Source organism: Sphaeramia orbicularis, chromosome 6, assembly GCF_902148855.1.
Source record: "Sphaeramia orbicularis chromosome 6, fSphaOr1.1, whole genome shotgun sequence".
In the NCBI taxonomy this organism is placed as follows: Eukaryota; Metazoa; Chordata; class Actinopteri; order Kurtiformes; family Apogonidae; genus Sphaeramia; species Sphaeramia orbicularis.
In genome coordinates, this window is record NC_043962.1 from 10,960,437 (window position 1) to 10,982,856 (window position 22,420).

Here is a 22,420-nt window from a genome sequence, read left to right on the forward strand (position 1 = left end):
TTATTCCTCTAGGCATTGAAAAAACTATGCGATTAAGATTTTTTTTAACCTATTTTTCATGAGTTGCAAAAATGTCCTTTCAGCTGGACACCATGTATTAACCCTTTCATGCACAGTGGTCACTCCAGTGGACAGCTCTTCTACAGCTGTTCTCTTGTATATGCATGGGTTTTGTTGTTCTTTTGGTTTTTTTTTTTACACATTTCTTTATTAAAGTTTTAAGACACTACATATCTTTTCTGACATGAATTGGTAACATTATGTAGATCTCTCCTGAGCATAAACCCCCAGAATCACAAGCCCTCCCCATAGTTTTCACACAATTTATCAGTAAATACGTTTCTGTGCGTCAAAAATTAAACGTGTGGTGTCCAGCTGAGTGCTCATTTTTGCAGCTTCATGAAAAATAGGTTCATAAGAATTTTTTTTTCATTATTATTATTATTTTTTTTTTTTTTAATTTTTAAAATAATGTTTATTTATTTATTTTTTAAATGTATTTTTCAGAAGAAAATTTTCAATTGCATTGTTTTTTTCATGCCTAAAAAGGAATAAAAACCTCTAGGAAAAAAATTGGAATAAGGTTCTAATAATTCGTGCATGAAAGGGTTAATTTTCGAAATGAAGAAAACATATTTATTGATATACTGTGTGAAAACTATGAAATAAAAACATTTTTAATGCAGCTAATCTGATGTTTTCTCCCATTTTAACATACTCTGCTACTGGTCGTTACTCACTCCATGGAGATGATATGCAAAAAAAGAAAACTGTTTGTTGAACCCATAAAAACCCAGTGCTACTTTTGTCGTCATTTTGTTTAAAAAAAAAAAACCTGTTAATTACAGTCTAATAACAATAACAAGCAACTGATTTACACTCAAACATGTTAGTGCAGATCACGTTTATGAAGAACAGCAAAGTTACAGTAATTATATGAACTGCAGTGTATGGGATGATGCATGAGCGTCCACTGTGTTGGCTGATATGGAACTAAAACAACAAAATCCATGAACAGAACAGCTGTAAAACAACTGTCACTGTAGTGACCACTGTGCATGAAAGGGTTAAATACATGTTTCTTTGCTTAAAAATTAAACGTACGGTGTCAGGCTGAGTGGACATTTTTGTAAACATGAAAAAATAGGTTCTTAAAAAAAAAAATTTCAATCCTTTGGTTTTTTTTTTCATGTCTAAAGAGGAATAAAAACACTCAGGAAAAAAAATCTCAACTACGGTTCTCATAATTCATGCATGAAAAGGTTAATATAATCAACATTTTGACCCAATAGAAGGATAATATTTCCTCTTCGCTAAATTTCAAATGCATTCAATACCATCTAGGACAAAACAGTCATGGTAAAGTTTAGCAGAGTACGTACCGTGAGCTGAAACAAATACAACCTCCGAGAAGTGTGAATGAGGATTAGAGCTGTTTGACCTAACACATATAGGTAATGAGATAAGTACGTCAGTGTTAAACAACTACACAAGCGTCTGGGTCAGGGTTCGAGATTCCTATTAAGGATGTGCCTTATCATCCCAGCCTGAAAAGAGTTTTACTAAAAAGGGCATTGTGTTAGACTAGTCTTGGTCCAAAGGTTGCACCAAAGCAGAGGGAGTGGTCCAAACATACGGTAAATACCAATAAAACCCACTACGACTGGAAAAGGAACGGTTTAGCACAAGGCGTAAACTGGCAATGATGATCTATGCACGTGGAGCAACAGTAAAGGTTTTGTAATAGTAAAAACCCTTTAGCCTCATCAGCCCGCCTGTGGGCCGAAAAAAATTATTAACCCTTCATGCACACTGGTCACCGCCAGTGGACAGCTATTCTAGAACTGTTCTCTTGTATATTCATGGATTTGTTGTTCTTTTTGTTGTTTGTTTGTTTGTTTGTTTAAACATATCTTTATTAAAGTTTTAAGACACTACATATCGTTTCCTGACATGAATTGGTAACATTACGTAGATCGCTCCTGAGCATAAACCCCCAGAATCACAAGCCCTCCCCATAGTTTTCACACAATTTATCAGTAAATACATGTTCTGTGCGTCAAAAATTAAATGCATGGTGTCCGGTTGAGTGGGCATTTTTGCAACTTCATGAAAAATAGGTTCATAAGATTTTTTTTTTTCTTCCATTATAATTTTTTTTCATGTATTTTTCAGTTTTTTTTTAAAATGATTTTTATTACCTCTGCCAAGGAGGTTATGTTTTTTGCCAGGGTTTGTTTGTCGGTCCGTTAGTGTGCAACATAACTCAAAAAGTTATGGATAGATTTTGATGAACTTTCAAGGTTGTTGGAAATGGGATAAGGAAGAAATGATTACTTTTGGGGGTGATCCGGAAGAAATCCTGGATTCTGGATCACTTTGAAATTTTCGTTACATTGTGGTAAATGGGGCCAAAATTTTCGTTTCCCAATATCTCGCTTAATTATTGACCAAAACTCATGAAATTTCACTCAGGAATTGACAATGGGGTCCTCTATCACCTTTCAAAGGCTGATCCGGATCTGATCCAGAAGGCGGATTTGTATTTTAAAAAAATAAATGTAGGATTTGTATCACCAACTATGTGGGGAATTTTGCGCATTGGCGGAGGTCTGCGCTCTCGAGTGCTTTTCTAGTTTTATTGTTATTTTCAGAAGAAAATTTTCAAATCACATTGTTTTTTCATGCCTAAAGAGGAATAAAAACACTCAGGAAAAATTTTTGATTAAGGTTCTCATAATGTGTGCATGGAAGGGTTAATATTCATCTACTATAAAAAATATAATAAATCAGGACAATGGATGTTTTTTTTTTCAACTTTTGCTCAAAGTTTAGACCCTAATGTTAATAAAAGTACATCAAAAGTGTATTTTAGTGCAAACTTTAATGTTCAAACATGATTTTTAATCTTTGTGGGGTGAAATATACGCTATTAACCCTTTCATGCATTAATTGTGAGAACCTTAGTCAAGATATTTTTCTTCAGTGTTTTTATTCCTCCTTAGGCATGAAAAAAAACAATGCAATCAAGGTTTTTTTTTTCTGTGGAGTTGCAAAAATATCCATGCATTTAATTTTTGAAGTAAAGAAACGTGTTTAAAAACCAGTATCAGAAAGTGATATGAAAACAATGAAATGAAAAAATGTGTTAATGCTGCAATCTGATGTCTTCTCACATTTTAACATATTCTAATACTATTCATTTCTCACTTCATCGAGATAATGTGCAAAAAAAAAACCTTCTTGTCTAACTAACAACAATTGATTTACACTCAAACATGTTACTGCAGATCAGGTTTATCAAAAACAGTAAAGTTACAGTAATGGTATAAATGTCAGGATATGAGATGATGAGTAAGTGTCCACTGTGTTGGCTGATATGGAACTAAAACAACTAAACCCATAATATACAAGAGAAAAGCTGGAGAATAACTGTCCACTGGAGTGACTTATGCATGAAAGGGTTAAAAATCTCCGACACGAACAATTAATTTATGCACATCATCGTCAATCCAGCCGAGAAAAAACAGGCGAGGATAAAAAAAAATTCTAATTTCTCTTTTAGTTTGTTACAGTTTACTCAGGCAGAGTAATAGATACAATATTTTAGACAATGGGAATAGATTCTGTGAGGTCTTTAAATGTCCACAGACACCAATTACATCCATATGAACCTTATTATTGTGAAGTAATTCTTCATTACTTTGGGTATGTCTGTTTAGGCGTTTTTTCCCCTGAAAATATGGTCAGGGTTTAACAGGTTAAACGTCGGAATTGAGGCGATTAAACTGCTGAAAAGAAATGTACAGGGTGGGGAAGCAAAATTTACAATATTTTGAGGCAGGGATTGAAAGACAGTGTATGACCAATTAGTTTATTGAAAGTCATGAGAATTTATTTGCCACAAGAAAATGTACATAATAGAAAATGTTTTTATTCTATGTGTCCTCCTTCTTTCTCAATAACTGCCTTCACACGCTTCCTGAAACTTGCGCAAGTGTTCCTCAAATATTCGGGTGACAACTTCTCCCATTCTTCTTTTCATAGTATCTTTAAGAAAGTCCACATTGCTGTGTGATGTTCTATTGGTAGCATGTTCTAAAACGCCCCAAATAGCAGAATCCAGAGGGTTTAGATCTGGGCTAGAAGGCGGCCATAAACATGATTCCCAAAAATTGCTAAAGTTGGATTTGTTGCTGTTGTCAACAAGTGTTTTGGTGTTCTTGTGTAGATGTTTAACTTCAAATTCATATTTTACTGCATTTTCTAACGCTCTTGTTGTCTACCTCAAGTTCAATTGCCATTTTTCTCATGGATTTGGTTGGATCCTTTAGGATTTTGGATTTCAGAGCTTTAATAAAAGCTTTGGTACGTTTTTTGTTGCTTCCTCCACTTCCAGACTTCCTCGTAATAGTTTTGCTCATAGTCATTCCTTCTTTCCATTATAAACAGGTCTTTATGGACACTCCAACTATTTTTGAAATCTCCTTTGGTGTGACGAGTGCATTCAGCAAATCACCACACTCTTGACGTTTGCTTTCCTGATTACTCATATGGGCACAAAGTTTCTGAAAAGGTATGGATAATAGTGTTAGGTATGATTTGACATCTAATATATGTTTGGTTTCAAAACAATTGACGTAGTGCCTGCTGAGAAAAAACAACTAAATGTTCATTGTAAATTTTGCTTCCCCACCCTGTATAACTGAAGCTTAAGGCCTTGGTGGAAACACACTAAGCACTTCCAGGACTGTCTGTCTGGGATGTCGGGCCATTTTGTCTCAACAAGTCCAGGTCGCAACCTAGTTTGAGGCTGGTTGTGTAAAACAGACTACAGTGGCTTGGCTTGAACACCATATGTTTGGCTGTAATAAGAGAGGCTTTAATGGTGCAATGTGAGCCTTGAAATCAAACCCTTAATCCTCTCTGTATTAACACCACACACTGAGGAGGTTTGGCCCTGGAATTAGGGCTTCGACTGGCCAACGGTTTGTTGAGACATCAATTAATAATACAGTTTCAGGTAGTTTGCTGGGTTTTTTTAACCCTTTCATGCATGAATTATGAGAACCTTAGCAAGGTTATTATGGGTAATGAAAACTAACGAAATGATGAAAACTAGAATTGTAAAAACATTTTCGTTAAACTGAAACAAATCAAAACTATAATTAAAAGAAAAAAAAAAAAAAGATAACTAATTGAAACTATATTGTGTGCTTACAAAAACTAACTAAAACTTATAAAAATTATAGATAAAATTCCCTTAGTTTCCGTCTTTGTAAATGTCAGATTGATATAAAATCGATTTATTTCCCTTAAGCAATTTTAGCTAGCGGCACCATATGATATTTAACAGTCCGTCACTATCTCGTCACTTTGTGGTTTGGAGTCCGTCTTCTCATTCCCACTCTACCTGGAAACATGGAAGACTAAAGTTGGGAGAAAACAGCAGAATCCTGTCTGGGATTTATTTGAATTTGATTGCGAAGAAGAGAAAAGATACGACAAAACTAAATAATGAATACTAAAAACTAAGTATTTAGAAAAAATGAAAAAACTAATAAAAACTAGCAAACCTGCTCTAAAAACTAATTAAACTAACTGAATTAGAGAAAAAAAAAGTCAAACTAAATAAAACTAAACTATAATGAAAAATCCAAAACTATTAGAACCTTGAACCTTAGTCAGACTTTTTTTTTTTTCCTGGAGTGTTTTGATATTCCTCCTTAGGCATAACAAAAAGTTGTGATCGAGTTTTTTTTTTTTTCCACGGAGTTAGTACAAAAATGTCATGCATTTAATTTTTTTAAGTAAAGAAATATGTATTTAAAACCCAATATCAGAAAGTAAAGGAAAACAATGAAATAAAAACATTTTTAAGGCTGCTAATTTTGATGTTTTCTCATATTTAACATACTCTAATGCTAGTTATTACCTCATATAATATGTAAAAAAACACTCTTTTTGTCTAACAAATAACAACTGATTTACACTTGAACATGTTAGTGCAGATCAGGTTTATCAAGAACAGCAAAGTTTTAGTAATGGCATGAATTGCAGTGTATTATGGGATGCTGCATAAGTGTCCACTGTGTCGGCTGATATGGGAACTAAACAAAACCCATGAACTATACAAAGAGAACAGCTGGAGAAGAACTGTCCACTGTAGTGGACACTATGCATGAAAGGGTTAATCTGCCTATTTGTTGATTAACTCAGTGGTGCCCAACCTTTTTTGGCTCATGACCCCATTTTAACATCACAAATTTATGGCGACCCCTGAAACATTTTTTTGCTAAATTAATTTATTTTTGATCATGTAATAGTTTGCTATGTTACAAATAACAGCATTAATTTTAGATGACATTTAGTCTGTATAATGTATAAGAAAATCCAGGTGTATTACTTACAATGCACAAAATGAGAATTGATTTCCTTGGTCAGGATATGTACAGTCAGTCCAGCTTGGATTTACAAGGCTGACAATGAATACTGAACAAACAAGAACTCAAACTATGAATTATGAAAGAGCTGCAGCATCTGAAACTGACCACAATGAACATTTGACAGATAAACAGAACCACAGTGCTTCAGTTTCAGCTTCACAGTTTGTCATGTCTGTTATGGACTGGGATTGTCTCATGGCAACTCACCAATATTTTTTTATTAGTAAGTTTTTTTATTATTATTTTTTTGAATCAAAATTAGAAATTTCAGGCGACCCCAAGGCTGAAAAACGCTGCAATAAGCCAACCAAAAAAAAAGAACATAATGCTAAACTACCTCAACAACACTTTATGTCCAAAATGGAGAAGGAAGAAGTCGAGCTTATATCGTCTACCTCAATTATAAAGCAATGAGAATTTTATATTGTTCACTTATTCTGCCATGTTTGAGTTATTGTATTGAAGTACGGGCCAACACAGATATGAGTAACACAAAGCCATTGTTTTTATTACAAAAAAGAGCAAAAGAATCATGTCTAATGTTAATTTCAGGGAACATACAAATGAGTTGTTTATTAAATCAGGATTGTTTAAGTTTAAAGAGTTTGCTGAATTAAGGACATTGCTGGTTGTGTTTTAGAGCGAGCGAAACGGACTTTTGCTGCAAATTTGCAGAGATTATTTGTTTTAGTATCACAGGATTAAGAACATAGACGGAGGTTTAATTTAAACAGCAAAGGGTTCGGACTAATGTAAAGCAAATGTGTATTTGTGTTGTGGGTGTCAGAATGTGGAATTCTTTGGCAATGGAAGAGAAGAGCTGTACAAATATTTTTCAGTTTAAGAGGTTGTATAAGGAAAGAATAGAGAAGCTTTATAAAAGCATGTGAAATAATTTACCTTATGGATGTTGGGTTTGTTGTATTTGCATTGACTATCATGTCAACTGTTTACTGTAATAGTTGTAACGGTAACCTATCTGATGGAAGCAGATGTTTGAAGAAAGGGGCAGGTATTAGAAGTTTTCTTCTCTGCTCCTTTCCAATCATTTAGATTGGAATGAATGAATAAAATTAAATGAAAATGAATTTTACATAAGTCAGGGGTCCCCAAAGTGGGGTACGCATACCTCCAGGGGTATTTTTTATTTATAAGTTTTATTTTTATTTTTACCAATTACTAGAAATTTCAGGCAACTCCATTTGAATTCCTGGTGACCCCATGTGGGGTCCTGACCCCAAGGTTGAAAAACACGGCGCTAAACAGGCTCTTTTTTCCAAATTTTCAACATCTCCACTCCACAGCATAGAACCGTCCAAAATGACTCTGGTATAAGAAAACAAATAACAGTCAGCGACTTCTAACTGAATATCCACAGTCCTGCAACACACACTGTCTAGACTTAATATTGGTTTAGCTTTAACTTAAGACCCTGCCTTATGGAGTGGGATTTTGGACCCATGTGTTGCAGAAGTATAGGATTTCCAGACTAATAAGCGTTACACCCTGCCACAGTGCAGTCCTGTATTTGCCCTGACCCACACCTATCCACATCCACCAGGATAATGTTCACTGAAACTTGGAACTAATCTTATGATTTACAAAACATGACGGGCCTGAGGTCAGTCTGAAAAATATCAGTGTAAAAAAATAAAAATAAAAAAATAACTAAAACAGGGTCATATCAGCGACTGCACATTCTGTGTTACATTCACACACTCAGGACCGTAAAGCAGCCGTTTGTATCATAATTAAATTAGATTTCCTAATATGAAACATTAGACTCACATGATGTATTTCATTATATCACACACAGCTCTATTGTTTCTCGGTTGTTTATCTAGAATTGCAAAATTGTCTGGAGTTTGATAATCTGTCATCAGAGGCAAAACATTCCAATAACAGTGATACAATCGTCTATCACAGCTTATGAATGTAATTTCATGTCATAGCTCATTTCATTAGCAACTCACTGCTCCTAATGTGTTCTATGTGTTAATGCTAATGCTAAGTCTAAATGCTGTGTGGTATTATGAGTAAAATGTCAATATGTGGATAATAAAGTGAGTTAAAATTAACCTTTAAGTCAGTGTTTTTCAACCTTGGGGTCAGGACCCCAAGTGGGGTCGCCTGGGATTCAAATGGGGTCGCCTGAAATTTCTAGTAATTGATAAAAAAAATAAAAAATAAAAAATAACTTACCAATGAAAAAATATATGGTGTGTTGAGAGAGCAATCACAATATATAAAAGACATGACAAACTGAAGCTGAAAGTGCAGCACTGTGGTTCTGTTTATCTGTCAAATGTTCATTGTGGTCAGTTTCAGATGCTGCAGTTCTTTCATAATTCATAGTTTGAGTTCTTGTTTGTTCAGTATTAATTGTCAGCCTTGTAAATCCAAGCTGGACTGACTGTACATATCCTGACCAAGGAAAATAAAATTCTCACTTTGTGCAGTAATCTACACCTGGCTTTACTGCCTCTGTCCATAATAATATACATATAGACTAAATGTTGTCTAAAATTAATGTTTTTTGCAACATAGTATAGCAAACTATTACATGATAAAATGTGGTCACGAACCAAAAAGGTTGGGAACTACTGCTTTAAGTAATTGTAAGTTATATATCACAATACAGGAACCTTTATATAAATTTAAGAAAACAGTTTAAACTAAACTTACCATACTTATGTGATTATTTTCTCCATTTATTTATAATTTCACACAAATAACCCCAGCACAAGCTTCCTTGTAAGTCCTTTTCTTGTTCACAATTACTCTGGTGTTGTTTTCACTCGCTTCTATCTTTAATCTGACTTTCTGAAGTAAAGACTGAACAATATCATGGTCCTCGGATGAATTTTCACCATTGGGAGTTAAGACATATGGATATTTCTGTCATTTCCTCTGAGATTAAGGCTTACTCTAGACAAAAAAAGCTATGGGCTACACATCCTGAATGTCAGTATCTAATAAATAATCAACTTGTTGCTATGTTGAAAGATTTCTTGCTAATCTGCCATATTTGATGGTTTTATGGGTACCCCTGACCTCAGTTTTGAACATAGTTACTTCAGATTTAGACACAATTCACAATAAACACATATAATCCTTCACTGTATTCATAACATAGTGGTGGATACGATCTAAAGGCTCCTGCAGACTATGACTTCAGCATCTTTACTTTATCAGGAGCCATCAGCCTGGGTAAGACATGTGCAGACTATGGACAAGTCAGAAAACAAGAACTAAAGTAATCAGTGCATGTCATCTTTCTGCGCTACTATAGTTGTAAACAATGAAGCTAAGCTAAAGATTGCTCTGTTACAACAGTGGTTTTGATGTGAACGGAGAAAAACCTAAAGTTGATAAGAATTAGAGGAATAAGGATCGAGTCAGACTCAGGAAAAGATGAAAACTTAGGATGATAGAGTGTGGAACAAAAAAGGCCTGAGGTTAGAAGGGTTAGCATATCTAAAAGTAATGAAAATACAGCGATAACATCTCAAAAACACAAACAAGTGAAAATCATCTTGGTAAGATTCCTTGAAATAAGATTTTCCAGATCTATTGTCTAAAAATGAGTACTTATATCTCATTGAAAAGTTCCTCTTGAGGTGATTATGTCTTATTTTAAGTGTGATGAGATAATTTGACTAGAAATGACAAAAATACACTTGGTAAGATTTGGATTTTTTCCAGTGAAGACATCAGTCTAACATGACACATACCACTGGTCAACAACAAATTTATTGTTGACGTTTTTTGAGCTGATTTAGGATCATTTTGGTGTGCTGAATCCAAAAATCACATTAATTTTGCTCAATCAGGTCAACTTTCTGAACTATGCTGCATATTGGCTTTTTAACATTTTTGCTTACATTTATGGGCATTTTCACATCATATGATACAAAATTCTTTCATTTCTTGCAATAAATGAGTTCTGAAGATTTTACTTTTGCCAATTTATGATTGTTTTTTTTAATATTACAGGTGAATGAAATGGCTTCGACTAGAAGATCTTGCAAAAATAAGCCTGACGTATTCTGCTACATCTGCGCTGAATACATAATAAATAATAAATACATCCTGTTAGAAAAGGTTTTTTTCTCTTAAAACCTATTTTGGGTGAGAAATATAAAAAATCAACTGATAAAGTCACAAAAATGTCATCAATTTTGTGAGAAGATGAAATTTTTCAAAATCAAATTAGAAAAAAAAAACCTGACCTGATTGAGAAAAACAGATGTCATTTTTGGATTTAGCGGTGCAAAATGGTCCTAATTCAGTTGAAAAACCCTAGACAACTTGCAAAAACATTTTTTTGTAACCCAGTGTTACTGGCCGGTGCTGGTCGCGTCTCTAGGACAATGGCGGAGTGTAAAGCTTACGGCTGCACAAACAACAAGCGCGAACACGTATTTTCCACTCAATCTTGCTCACTGACTGCTGCTTGTTTAATTGCATTCGATCGAACCAACCCGAAATCAACACTGATACGTCAGTTCTGTTCGACAGTGGCTGCTCCCCATAGGTTCTTTCCCCGGATGTAATTCATATAATAAAACCGTCCAGTGTAGTGCATTTACGTCAATTTTTTTTCCTGAATTTGCGCCTGTCTTGCTTATAAGTAAAACTCAAAGCACAGTTAATATCATAAGTATGACCAGTACAGGTACACTTTAAGGACAAATTCTGGGTCTGAACCAGCCTCTAAAATTCCTCTCCATACCAGAGCTGGGACTCAACTTGGCCTTTCTCATCTGCTTGGAAAGCGACAGTGACACGAGGCTCCCTGGTGTTTTTGTCCTGCTGCCACCCTGGGCCCACCCCCAGGCTATGTGCACTGGTACCCCCTTATAAGTCAAACACGCATTCCAGGAAGTGACAAGTTGTGCAACGTGTTTTTTTACTCCAGGGGTGGCGTGGTCAGATAAGTATAAAAAAAACAACACAGAGTAAATGGAGATGAACATCATGAGGGAAGGAACTGAGGATCAAAGCTTCAGGGGAAAACACACAGAAACCCCACCGTCAGCTGGTAGAATACTGAGTTCAGTTATGATTTTCAAACACAAAAAGACCTTTATCAAAACTGTACACGAAAAAAGACCGAAAGAAAAAAAAAAAAAAAAAAAAAAAAAAAATCAGATGATGTGAGACAAACAGTGGCGCCACACCAAATGTGGGATGAACACACAGACGGTAATTACGGTAATTTTGCTGAGATGTAGGTCACAGTATATTTATCTGATTTGGAAAACTTTTACAGTGCAGTCAGTTGTTTACAGTTTATTTGCATGAGGAAAAAAACAGCCACAGAAGCATCTGTTGTAGATTCACCTTCAGGTTTAGAGTTTGCATCACTAGTCGCTTTTCCACCGACCCTCAAATTGTGTGAATTTTTCTCTCTATGCAACCTTTCTGAAATGATTTATCACCATTTATTTAATATTATCCTCTGTATTTTGTGTGTTTTCAGTGTAAATTAGAAATTTTCCTGTATTTAATTCACTGATGATGTAGATGTTCATAAAAGATCAGGTTAAAGTTGAGGGTAATTATATCAGAAACAGAAAACAAAGAAAATTCAACTTTTTCAGTCAAATCTATCACTTTGCTGTTTTTCCATTGACCCTCAAATTGTGCGAATATAACTTGCGCATAAAAATTTACCTAATGGAAAAACAACAATTTCGCCAAAACTCTCGTTTATGGATTAAAAGTTCTTGAGGTGGTTTTTTGGGCATCGTGCAAATGGTATATCACGCAAAACTTCAATGGGAGGACATTTTTCTGCAACTAGAGTCACGTGAATGAAAAAAAAAGAAAAAAAAATACATGTTGACAGACATTACAACGAGCAAAGAAGAAGAGTTTTAAAAAACATGGCGCAGTATGTGTGGACACACCAGGACACTAGGGCTGTGTATCGGCAAGAATCTGGCGATACGATACAAATCAAAATACTAGGATCACGATATGATAAATCACAATTATTATGATGCTATTAACCCTTTCATGCATGAATTATGAGAACCTTAATAAAAAAAAAATTCCTGAGTGTTTTATTCCTCTTTAGGCATGAAAAAAACAATGCGACTGAAAATTTTCTTCTGACAAATAAAAATAAAAAAAAAATATATATATATTTTTTTTTAAATTAATAAAAAAATACATTAAAAAATAATAATGAAAAAAAAAATTCTTATGAACCTATTTTTCATGAAGTTGTAAGACTGTCCACTCAGCTGGACACCCACGTTTAATTTTTGACGCACAGAAACATGTATTTAATAAATTGTGTGAAAACTATGGAGAAGGCTTGTGATTCTGGGGGTTTATACTCAGGAGAGATCTACATAATGTTACCAATTCATGTCAGAAAAGATATGTAGTGTCATAAAACTTTAATAAAGATATGTGTAAAAAAAAAAAAAAAAAAAACAACAGCAACAAAAAAGAACAAAAAAATCCATGAATATACAAGAGAACAGCTGTAGAAGAGCTGTCCACTGTAGTGACCAGTATGCATGAAAGGGTTAAAAAGGCAATTTTTTTTGTTTCTTTTTTTTAAATGATTATTTCCTTGAAGAATTGAATTACACCAGAAATATACACAAATACTAAACACATTTTTATTTGATCACAACAGGATCTAATGCTATATCACAAAATGTTCCTGTGTTCAAACTTAAATTATGTTTCACAGACATTCCAGTTTAAGATCCTGTTCAAATGTTCATGTTCTATTAGTTCAGAACTAACAGAACATTATTTTTGTACAATCCTAACAAAGGAACTAACATTATTTAATAAAAGAGTGTTAAATAATAATAAATAAAACATAAAAAAAAAGAAAAACAAAAAACAAAATGAACTTCTACAATATCTGCATTTGAATAAATACCTAAAATATTGATACAGTACTTTTTAATATCGATACGGTATTGTGAAATGAAATACTGCGATACATTGCAGAACCGATATTTCTTATACCCCTAGGACATCCAATCATTTTTTAGTTTAGTACGGGATAGAGGGGTAATGTATAATAATAATGAATATATCTGTAAACAACACAATATTTACGTTCGTTGCCATGTTTATGGAATGACTTCTCATGTCTTGCGATAAATAAACAAACAAGAAAAGCACTCGGAGAGCGCAGACCTCCGCCAAGGCTGATCAGTGGCCCCCCCTGTGGGCCCCCCCACGCCAAGGAGGTTATGTTTTTGCCAGGGTTTTTTGTTGTTTGTCTGTCTGTTTGTCTGTCCGTTAGTGTGCAACATAACTCAAAAAGTTATGGACAGATTTTGATGAAATTTTCAGGGTTTGTTGGAAATGGGCCCCCCGTGGGCCCCCCCACCCCCGATCACCACCAAAATTTAATCATTTCTTTCTTATCCCATTTCCAACAAACCCTGAAAATTTCATCAAAATCTGTCCATAACTTTTTGAGTTATGTTGCACACTAACGGACAGACAAACAAACAAACAAACAAACCTGGCAAAAACATAACCTCCTTGGCGGAGGTAATTATAAATAATAAAATAAAATGGATTGGATTGAATATTTTAGGATGAGTAAAATGCACAGACTCAAACTCCCTACAGGGATAATAAAGTGAGTTAACCTAACCTTTTAACCTTCACTTTCCACAAACAAATTGTTGACCTTGTTCATTTTTGGACACAGTCCCAGTATGTAAACTCTGCACTGGTAGTAGTGGGAGTTTTTTTTCTCCTGTTAAGTCGCTTTGGAAAAAAGCCTCTGCTAAATGCATAAATGTAAATTTATGTAAATGTAGTACAGTGTTCTTGGATCACCTGAGTCCTTTTTTTCTTAACCTGAAGTAAGTCTGCGACCTCTGAACCTTCGACTGTTTACGCTGCTTCTGAATAAAACTCTCAACTGTAAGCTGCTTGCAACAATTCAAGCGCTCATTTACCTCAAATCCAAAATAATCCATGTGAATGTGCTGATGACAACACATTCATTAAATCTCCTCCTGCGCCTCCAAACACCATCCACATTTCAGTTTATTAAAAGTGGGGAAGTGCTCATTACTTCTGGACCTAAGGCCAGTTCTAATGAAGTCTAATCCATTATATTACTCAAGTGCAAATTGAGTGAAAGTTTATCCTGCTACTGAAACATTAATCTGCAACAACTGGGGGTTTGAAGATGCGAGGCTTCTTGCCTGACTGGGTTTCAGGCCTCAGAAGACGAGAAGCCACCTGCTGCATGGAGGAATCAACAGGACGATCAGAGCCAGTTCACATAGAGTGCACAAATTAACACTGGAGGGGGGGTAGGGTGGGGGGTGTCTTTGTTTTATAGCACTAACACATGGTTAATGCAAAGCTTTACAGCTAAAACTTCTGCACATGTATCTTCATACACATTTTTACTGCCATTGGAGCTCATGGAACGATTAAAGGAGTGATATTTTGCTTTTTTAGATGGAATTATGCATTTTCAAACATTTCCCTGCGATCTACATAAACTGTACAGGGTGGGGAAGCAAAATTTACAGTATTTTGAGGCAGGGATTGAAAGACAGTGTATGACCAATTAGTTTATTGAAAGTCATGAGAATTTATTTGCCACAAGAAAATTGACATAATAGAAAATGTTTTTATTCTATGTGTCCTCCTTCTTTCTCAATAACTGCCTTCACACGCTTCCTGAAACTTGCGCAAGTGTTCCTCAAATATTCAGGTGACAACTTCTCCCATCTTCTTTAATAGTATCTTTAAGAAAGTCACATTGCTGTGTGATGTTCTATTGGTAGCATGTTCTAAAACGCCCCAAACAGCAGAATCCAGAGGGTTTAGATCTGGGCTAGAAGGCGGCCATAAACATGATTCCCAAAAATTGCTAAAGTTGGATTTGTTGCCGTTGTTAACAAGTGTTTTTGTGTTCTTGTGTAAGATTTTAACTTCAAATCATATTACAGCATTAACGCTCTTGGTCTACCTCAAGTTCAATTGCCATTTTTCTCATGGATTTGGTTGGATCCTTTAGGATTTTGGATTTGAGAGCTTTAAAAGCTTTGGTACGTTTTTTGTTGCTTCCTCCACTTCCAGACTTTCTCGTAATAGTTTTGCTCATAGTCATTCTCTTCTTTCCATTATAAACAGTCTTTATGGACACTCCAACTATTTTGAAATCTCCTTTGTTGTGATGAGTGCATTCAGCAATCACACACTCTTTGACGTTTGCTTTCCTGATTACTCATATGGGCAAACGTTTCTGAAAAGGTATGGATAATAGTGTTAGGTATGATTATGACATCAATATATGTTTGGTTTCAAAACAATTGATGTAGTGCCTGCTGAAAAAAACAACTAAATGTTCATTGTAAATTTTGCTTCCCCACCCTGTAAATGCTCTGGGTCTGAATTCTTCATTAATTCAACTCCACAGTTCCATCTTCAATCCTATTCTGAGTAATGACACCAGAAAGGTGGTTTTGAGCGCTGGCCCTTTAAATGCACATGACTCCGCCCCCTCCAGGTTGTTGGCTGTGCTGCTCTGTCCCGTTCAACCAACAACTGAACATTTTAGGTAATCGGCTCCAAGTTTGGACATATTTTCAGTTTTTACTACAACCGCTGCTGCTGACCACTAATTGTCGTACTCTGAGAAATGTTGAAAAAAAAAATACGTTACTTATATAAGATACTGAGTTCGACATCAGTTTGGTATCACTTTTAAGAAGATCTACTTGGTGAAATGTTTGTGTTTTTTGCTGGAAAATTAAAATCATATTTAATTTTAATCTTGAAGACCCAGAACTACTTTTATGAATTTTTCTCTAAATCTTCTTTAATGATTTATCACCATTTATTGTAATATTATCACTCTGCATTTTGTGGTTTTTCAGTGTAAATCAGGGATTTTTTGATTGAATTCACTGTTCATGTAGATGTTCATACAAGCTCAGAGTAAATTCAAAGGTTACACTGCAAAAATCTTAATCTTACCAAGTGTATTTTTCTCATTTCTAGTCAAAGTACTTCATCACACTTAAAATAAGACATAACCACCTAAAGAGGAACTTTTCAGTGAGATATAAGAACTGATTTTTAGACAACAGATCTGGAAAATCTTATTTCAAGAAATCTAAGTAAGATAATTTTCACTTGTTCCATTGGCAGATTGTTTTGCTTGAATTAAGCAAAAAATCTTGAATTAAGCCGTTTATTACCTCTGCCAGGAGGTATTGTGATCACTTTGCTTTGTGTGTTTGCATGCGTGTCTGTTGTTTGTTAGCAAGATAACTCAAAAAGTTATGGATGGATTTTCATGAAATTTTCAGGAAATGTTGATACTGGCGCAAGGAAGAAATGATTCAATTTTGGTGGTGATCAGGGGTGGCAGGTCTGTCTTGGCGGAGGTCTGTGCTCTCAGAGTGCTTTTCTTTTTAAGTGTGAGGAGATATTTTGACTAGAAATGAGAAAAATACACTTGGTAAGATTTCGATTTTTGCAGTGTAGTATATCAAAAACTGAAGATAAAGTGACTTGTACAGCAAAATATATCATTAACTGAACATAAACTTTTCAGTAAGATATAAGAACTTATTTTTACACAATAGATCTGGAAAACCTTATTTCAAGAAATCTTACCAAGACAATTTTCACTTGTTCCATTGACAGATTTTTTGCTTAAATTAAGCAAAACAAATCTTGAATTAAGCAAAAAATCTTGAATTAAGCAAAATCTTGAATTAAGCAAAAAATCTTGAATTAAGTGTCTATTTTAAGTGTGAGGAGAAATTTTGACTAGAAATGAGAAAAATACACTTGGTAAGATTTAGATTTTTGCAGCATATTGTATCAAAAACTGAAGATAAAGTGACTTGTAGAGCAAATATATCATTGTGAATTTCCCCATTGTGGGATTAATAAAGGAATATCTTATCTTATCTCTTATCGTATTAACTGAACATAAAAACAAATTTCTACAACCACTGTCATTGGTCAAACTCCATGGGTTTTACTGGTGAATTAATGTTCACTATGAAACCTCTGAATGTCCAAATGGGTCATATCTGATGACCAAGAAAAGACAAAAAAACTTAATTTTACCTGAATTATTTCCATATATTGATAGGATTAGTGGATGAAAAGTTAGTAATCATTTCAGATCAGTTTGTTCTGTATGAGTCAACTGAATTCTCTTTAACCCTTTCATGCAGGAATTATGAGAGCCTTAGTCAAGATTTTTTTTTTCCTGAGTGTTTTTATTCCTCTTTAGGCATGAAAAAAAAAACAATGCGATTGAAATGTTTTTAAAACCTATTTTCATTGAGTTACAAAAATATTCACTCAGCTGGACATCATTCTTTTAATTTTTGAAGCAAACAAACATGTATTTACTGTCATACTGTGTGAAAACTAATATTTTTTTTTTTTTTTTGTTAATGCTGCTAATTTGATGTTTTCTCACATTTGAACATACTATAATACTAGCTATTACTCACTCAGATAATATGCAAGAAAAAAAATACTTTTAATGTTTTAAAAGAAACTGTTCAGTACAGTCTAACTGATTTACACTCAAATAGTTAGTGCAGATCAGGTTTATCAAGAACATAATGTAAAGTTACACTAATGGTCTGAGTGTCAGTGTATGGGATGGTGCGTAAGCGTCCACTGTGTTGGTTGATATGGAACTAAAACAACAAAACCCATGAATATACAAGAGAACAGCTGGAGAAGAACTGTCCACTGGAGTGACCACTATGCATGAAAGGGTTAATTAAGTCTGTATCTAACAGATGCTCAGAGAAAACCAGTTCAATTAACCCTTTCATGCATTAATTATGAGAACCTTAGTTAAGATTTTTTTTCGAGTGTTTTTATTCCTCCATAGGCATGGAAAAAAAACAATGTGATCAAGTTGTTGTTTTTTTTTTCAATGGAGTTACAAAAATGTCCATGCATTTAATTTTTGAAGTAAAGAAACGTGTTTAAAACCCAATATCAGAAATTGATATTAAAACAATGAAAAAATCTGATGTTTTCTCACATTTTAACATATTCTAAGGCTAATTTTACTTTTCATGGAGATAATATGCAAACAAAAAACTTTTTTTTCTAACAAATTTTGATTTACACTGAAACATGTTTCTGCAGATCAGGTTTATCAAGAACAGCAAAGTTACAGTAATGGTATGAATTGCAGTGTATTATGGGATGGTGCATAAGCGTCCACTGTGTTGGCTGATATGGAACTAAAACAACAAAACCCATGATACAAGAGAACAGCTGGAGAAAAACTGTCCATGGAGTGACCACTATGCATGAAAGGGTTAATTAAGTCTGTATCTAACAGATGCTCAGAGAAAACCAGTTCAATTAACCCTTTCATGCATTAATTATGAGAACCTTAGTTAAGATTTTTTTTCGAGTGTTTTTATTCCTCCATAGGCATGGAAAAAAAACAACAATGTGATCAAGTTGTTGTTTTTTTTTCAATGGAGTTACAAAAATGTCCATGCATTTAATTTTTGAAGTAAAGAAACGTGTTTAAAACCCAATATCAGAAATTGATATTAAAACAATGAAATAAAATCTGATGTTTTCTCACATTTTAACATATTCTAAGGCTAATTATTACTCTTTTCATGGAGATAATATGCAAAAAAAAAAAAAAAAAAAAATTCTAACAAATTATTGATTTACACTCAAACATGTTTCTGCAGATCAGGTATCAGATCAGTGTATTATGGGATGGTGCATAAGCGTCCACTGTGTTGGCTGATATGGAACTAAAACAACAAAACCCATGAATATACAAGAGAACAGCTGGAGAAAAACTGTCCACTGGAGTGACCAGAATGCATGAAAGGGTTAAAGTCATAATCTGTAATTTTTTCAATATTTGCAGGAATTACTTCTGCAAACTAATGTGCTCTGATGGATGGTTCATTGTTTGGGGCCTTGTCACCTGTTGCACCTCAACCACCTACAGCCAGTAATCAATAATTCACCATCAGCTGCAGAAAACAACTCATTATAAATTAAAAACAAACACATCCAGACTCTGCAGCTGAAAGTCACATATGAACCCATGTCAGAAGAACATTCCCCAGAGGCGCTCAGTCGTGCACTCACGCTCAGGAGCAGAAAAGTGCGTCTGTCAGCTACTTACACCGGCAGTCCATTAAAACCAGCCCGGGACTCAGAGGGACGGACGGGTCCAGGTTGGGTCCCGGTGCGCTCCTCCTGCTCAGTCCGGGTTTCAGTCACCCTTCGTCGGCAGAGTCCCTCACAGAAGTCCGCCCCCCTGGACAGGTGGGTAGTGTCAGTACTGCTGCAGCTCCACTCGTGTGTCTGTGACCTGAGACTGGCGTGAACTGCACCGACTGAGAGAACCGAGCCCCGGGTTGAACTGCAGAAGACGGACCGGTGCACCGGGACAGGACTTCCGGTTATACTGGCCTTCAAAATAAAAGTCAAACTGATGAAGACCGCAAATAAAGCTGATTTAGATTGTATTAAATTGTTGTAAAATGTCAAAAATATGTACAATTATTCATCTGTTGGTATAATAGTAATCAGTTACAGTGTAAAAAAAAAAATTTACTTTGTCCTTCAAATAAAAGTCAAATTATTTTCTTTTTCCAAAATTTTATTTAGATTTTTTTTTTTCTCATACTTTATTTACATAATGCCGTATACATAGACCAGAACACGGCATGGAGAAAAACATAGTGCTCGAGGTGAGGCAGGAAATTTTATTTACATAATGTCTTATAGAGTGTACGCATGTGACGTCACCGCTAGCGGAAGTCACGGTTACGCCCACTGAGTTTAATTCACTTCATAAATCATTAACCCTTGTCATAATTAAAAATAAATAAATAAAAAAAATTTAAAAAAGGACATTGCTTGTTAGTTATGATAAATTATTTAATGTTTCCTCTGATATTTGACAAAATTTTAGGTGAGAAATTACTCATGTATTTATTTTTTATTATTTGTTTGTTTGTTATGAATATTGAAAAATGTATTTCGTGCATATATTGATTTTTTTTTTTTTTTTTTTAATATCTGTATTCTCTTATATGTATTGTGTTATATGTTAAATGTTAGACAGTTTGTAAATTGATATTTAAATAAAGTTGAAAAAATAAAAAATACGTCCACTGAGTGGTAGAAAGAGGGAAATGGGTAGCTGCTTTGGCTTGAATACTGCGAAAACTTTAGAACAATCTGAAAAATGAGGATAGAGCTGTTGTGCCATTGAATGCACAAATAGGTTTAAAAAGCACTCGGAGCTATCGTTTTAGCGGCGACCTAAAGCCAAAGACAGAAGAAGCAGATGGATCACTGCAGTTCATAGAAATAACTGGAATCCAGACAACGAAACCTGGATTCGTGTCAGGTAACGTTAATTTATGCTGTATTCTTGTGTAAAATCATACCTTAAATTACATATGGTTTTGGCTAACGTTACTTCTTAGTAAAGCTCTTAATGTTAGCATCTGTCATTTAGTTCTATATTTCAGAACTGAAACGTTTGTGTCTTCAGTTGTGTGATTCTGAACCTTGTGTTCTACATGATTTATAAACTAGCTTAAACTGAGGCTAACCTAGTTTTCCAAATAAGGGGGTACTCTAGCACAAAGCTGTTGTAGCTGTGTTGGATCCAGTATTTGGGGCGGCCATGGCTCAGGTGGTAGAGTGGGTTGCCGATAACCGAAGGGTTGGCGGTTCAAATCCCAATATGTCCTAGTCAGTCCGCTGTGTCCTTGGGCAAGACACTTCACCCTCCTGGCCTCCAGTGCTACTCACACTGGTGGATGAATGCGTGTGAATGTTTGGTGGTTGGCGCAAATTGGCAGCCACACTTCTGTCAGTCTGCCCCAGGTGTACACAGGTGGATACAGGTGTAGTTTACCACCACCAGAGGGAGAATGTGAGAGTGAATGAATAATGGATCAATAATGTAAAGCGCTTTGGGTGTCTAGAAAAGCGCTATATAAATCCAATCCAGTATTTGATGTGAACTCTCCTTAAATCTCCACAGTACCAGTAGATCATCCACTCACTTGGGTCAATACTAAGGGTTCAACTCCAGTAAATCAGTAGTGAACTGTGAGCACTACTGCTGGGCCTTCACCGCGGAAATCACCGCCAAGAAAATACGTCTGCACTGACAGAAAACCTAAAAAACAATAGTATGTTGAATTGAAAGCACTCACCAGCTGTAATCCTCTAATTAATGATGACGAGGATGTCAACAACTCTGTGTCTTTTGGATGCTTTCAGCCTTTGCATTGGGGATTTTCCAGCGTTGAAATCAGGTTCATATAAATGTCAGGATATGTGATTTCTGTCCACATATCAATGTTCGAAGACCACTTGTTGTTTGGTAGCTCATAGAGCCCAGTCTAATTGTCTTTAATTTCATTTATATTCCACATTTTTCCTGGTCTCGCTGTAGTTACCTGCTCCGCCCATGTTGAGCCGGTTTGTTTTTGCCACTCAGTCCGACTTAGAGGGGCGTGGCCCAGGGGGAAAGTGACGTATGTGCATTCCCTCTATATAAATAGAACAACAGAAGGTGGAGGGCAAAAAAACATACATGTTCAAGGTAAGGCAGAAAGAAATTAAATAAATAAATAATATATAGGTAAATAAATTAAATAAATAAAAGTAAAAGAATAAACAATATTTTTAAAAAAAATAATTACAACTTAAATTCATTACATAAGGCTTTAGTTTTCACAGCTTTAGGGTCAGTGCAGAAGTTAAGAGTGTCCAAGTAGGATTTTAAGTAAGATTGAAAGACTACAAAGCTGGGTTTCTGTTTGGCAAATTTGCTTGTATGTACATGAAATTTTGCTAATAATGAAATAAGGGTCCAATCTTGACCCTGGGATGAATTTGTGAAATGCAAAAATTACACAGAAAATATGAATCATTTTAGCTCAGTTTCCCAATTTAAT

The 22,420-nt window shown here is 34.9% G+C and overlaps 2 protein-coding genes across 2 annotated transcripts in view; both read right to left on the bottom strand.

The window, feature by feature from the left end:
* The window catches only part of LOC115420572 (protein-methionine sulfoxide oxidase mical2b-like), a 108,348-nt gene extending 88,694 nt beyond the window's left edge, over positions 1 to 19,654 (bottom strand). Inside the window, 1 exon segment of the mRNA XM_030135924.1 lies at positions 19,618 to 19,654. The gene's annotated coding sequence lies outside the window, so the exon portion shown is untranslated.
* LOC115420571 (protein-methionine sulfoxide oxidase mical2b-like) overlaps positions 1 to 22,420 on the bottom strand; it is a 323,437-nt gene that overhangs the window by 165,196 nt on the left and 135,821 nt on the right.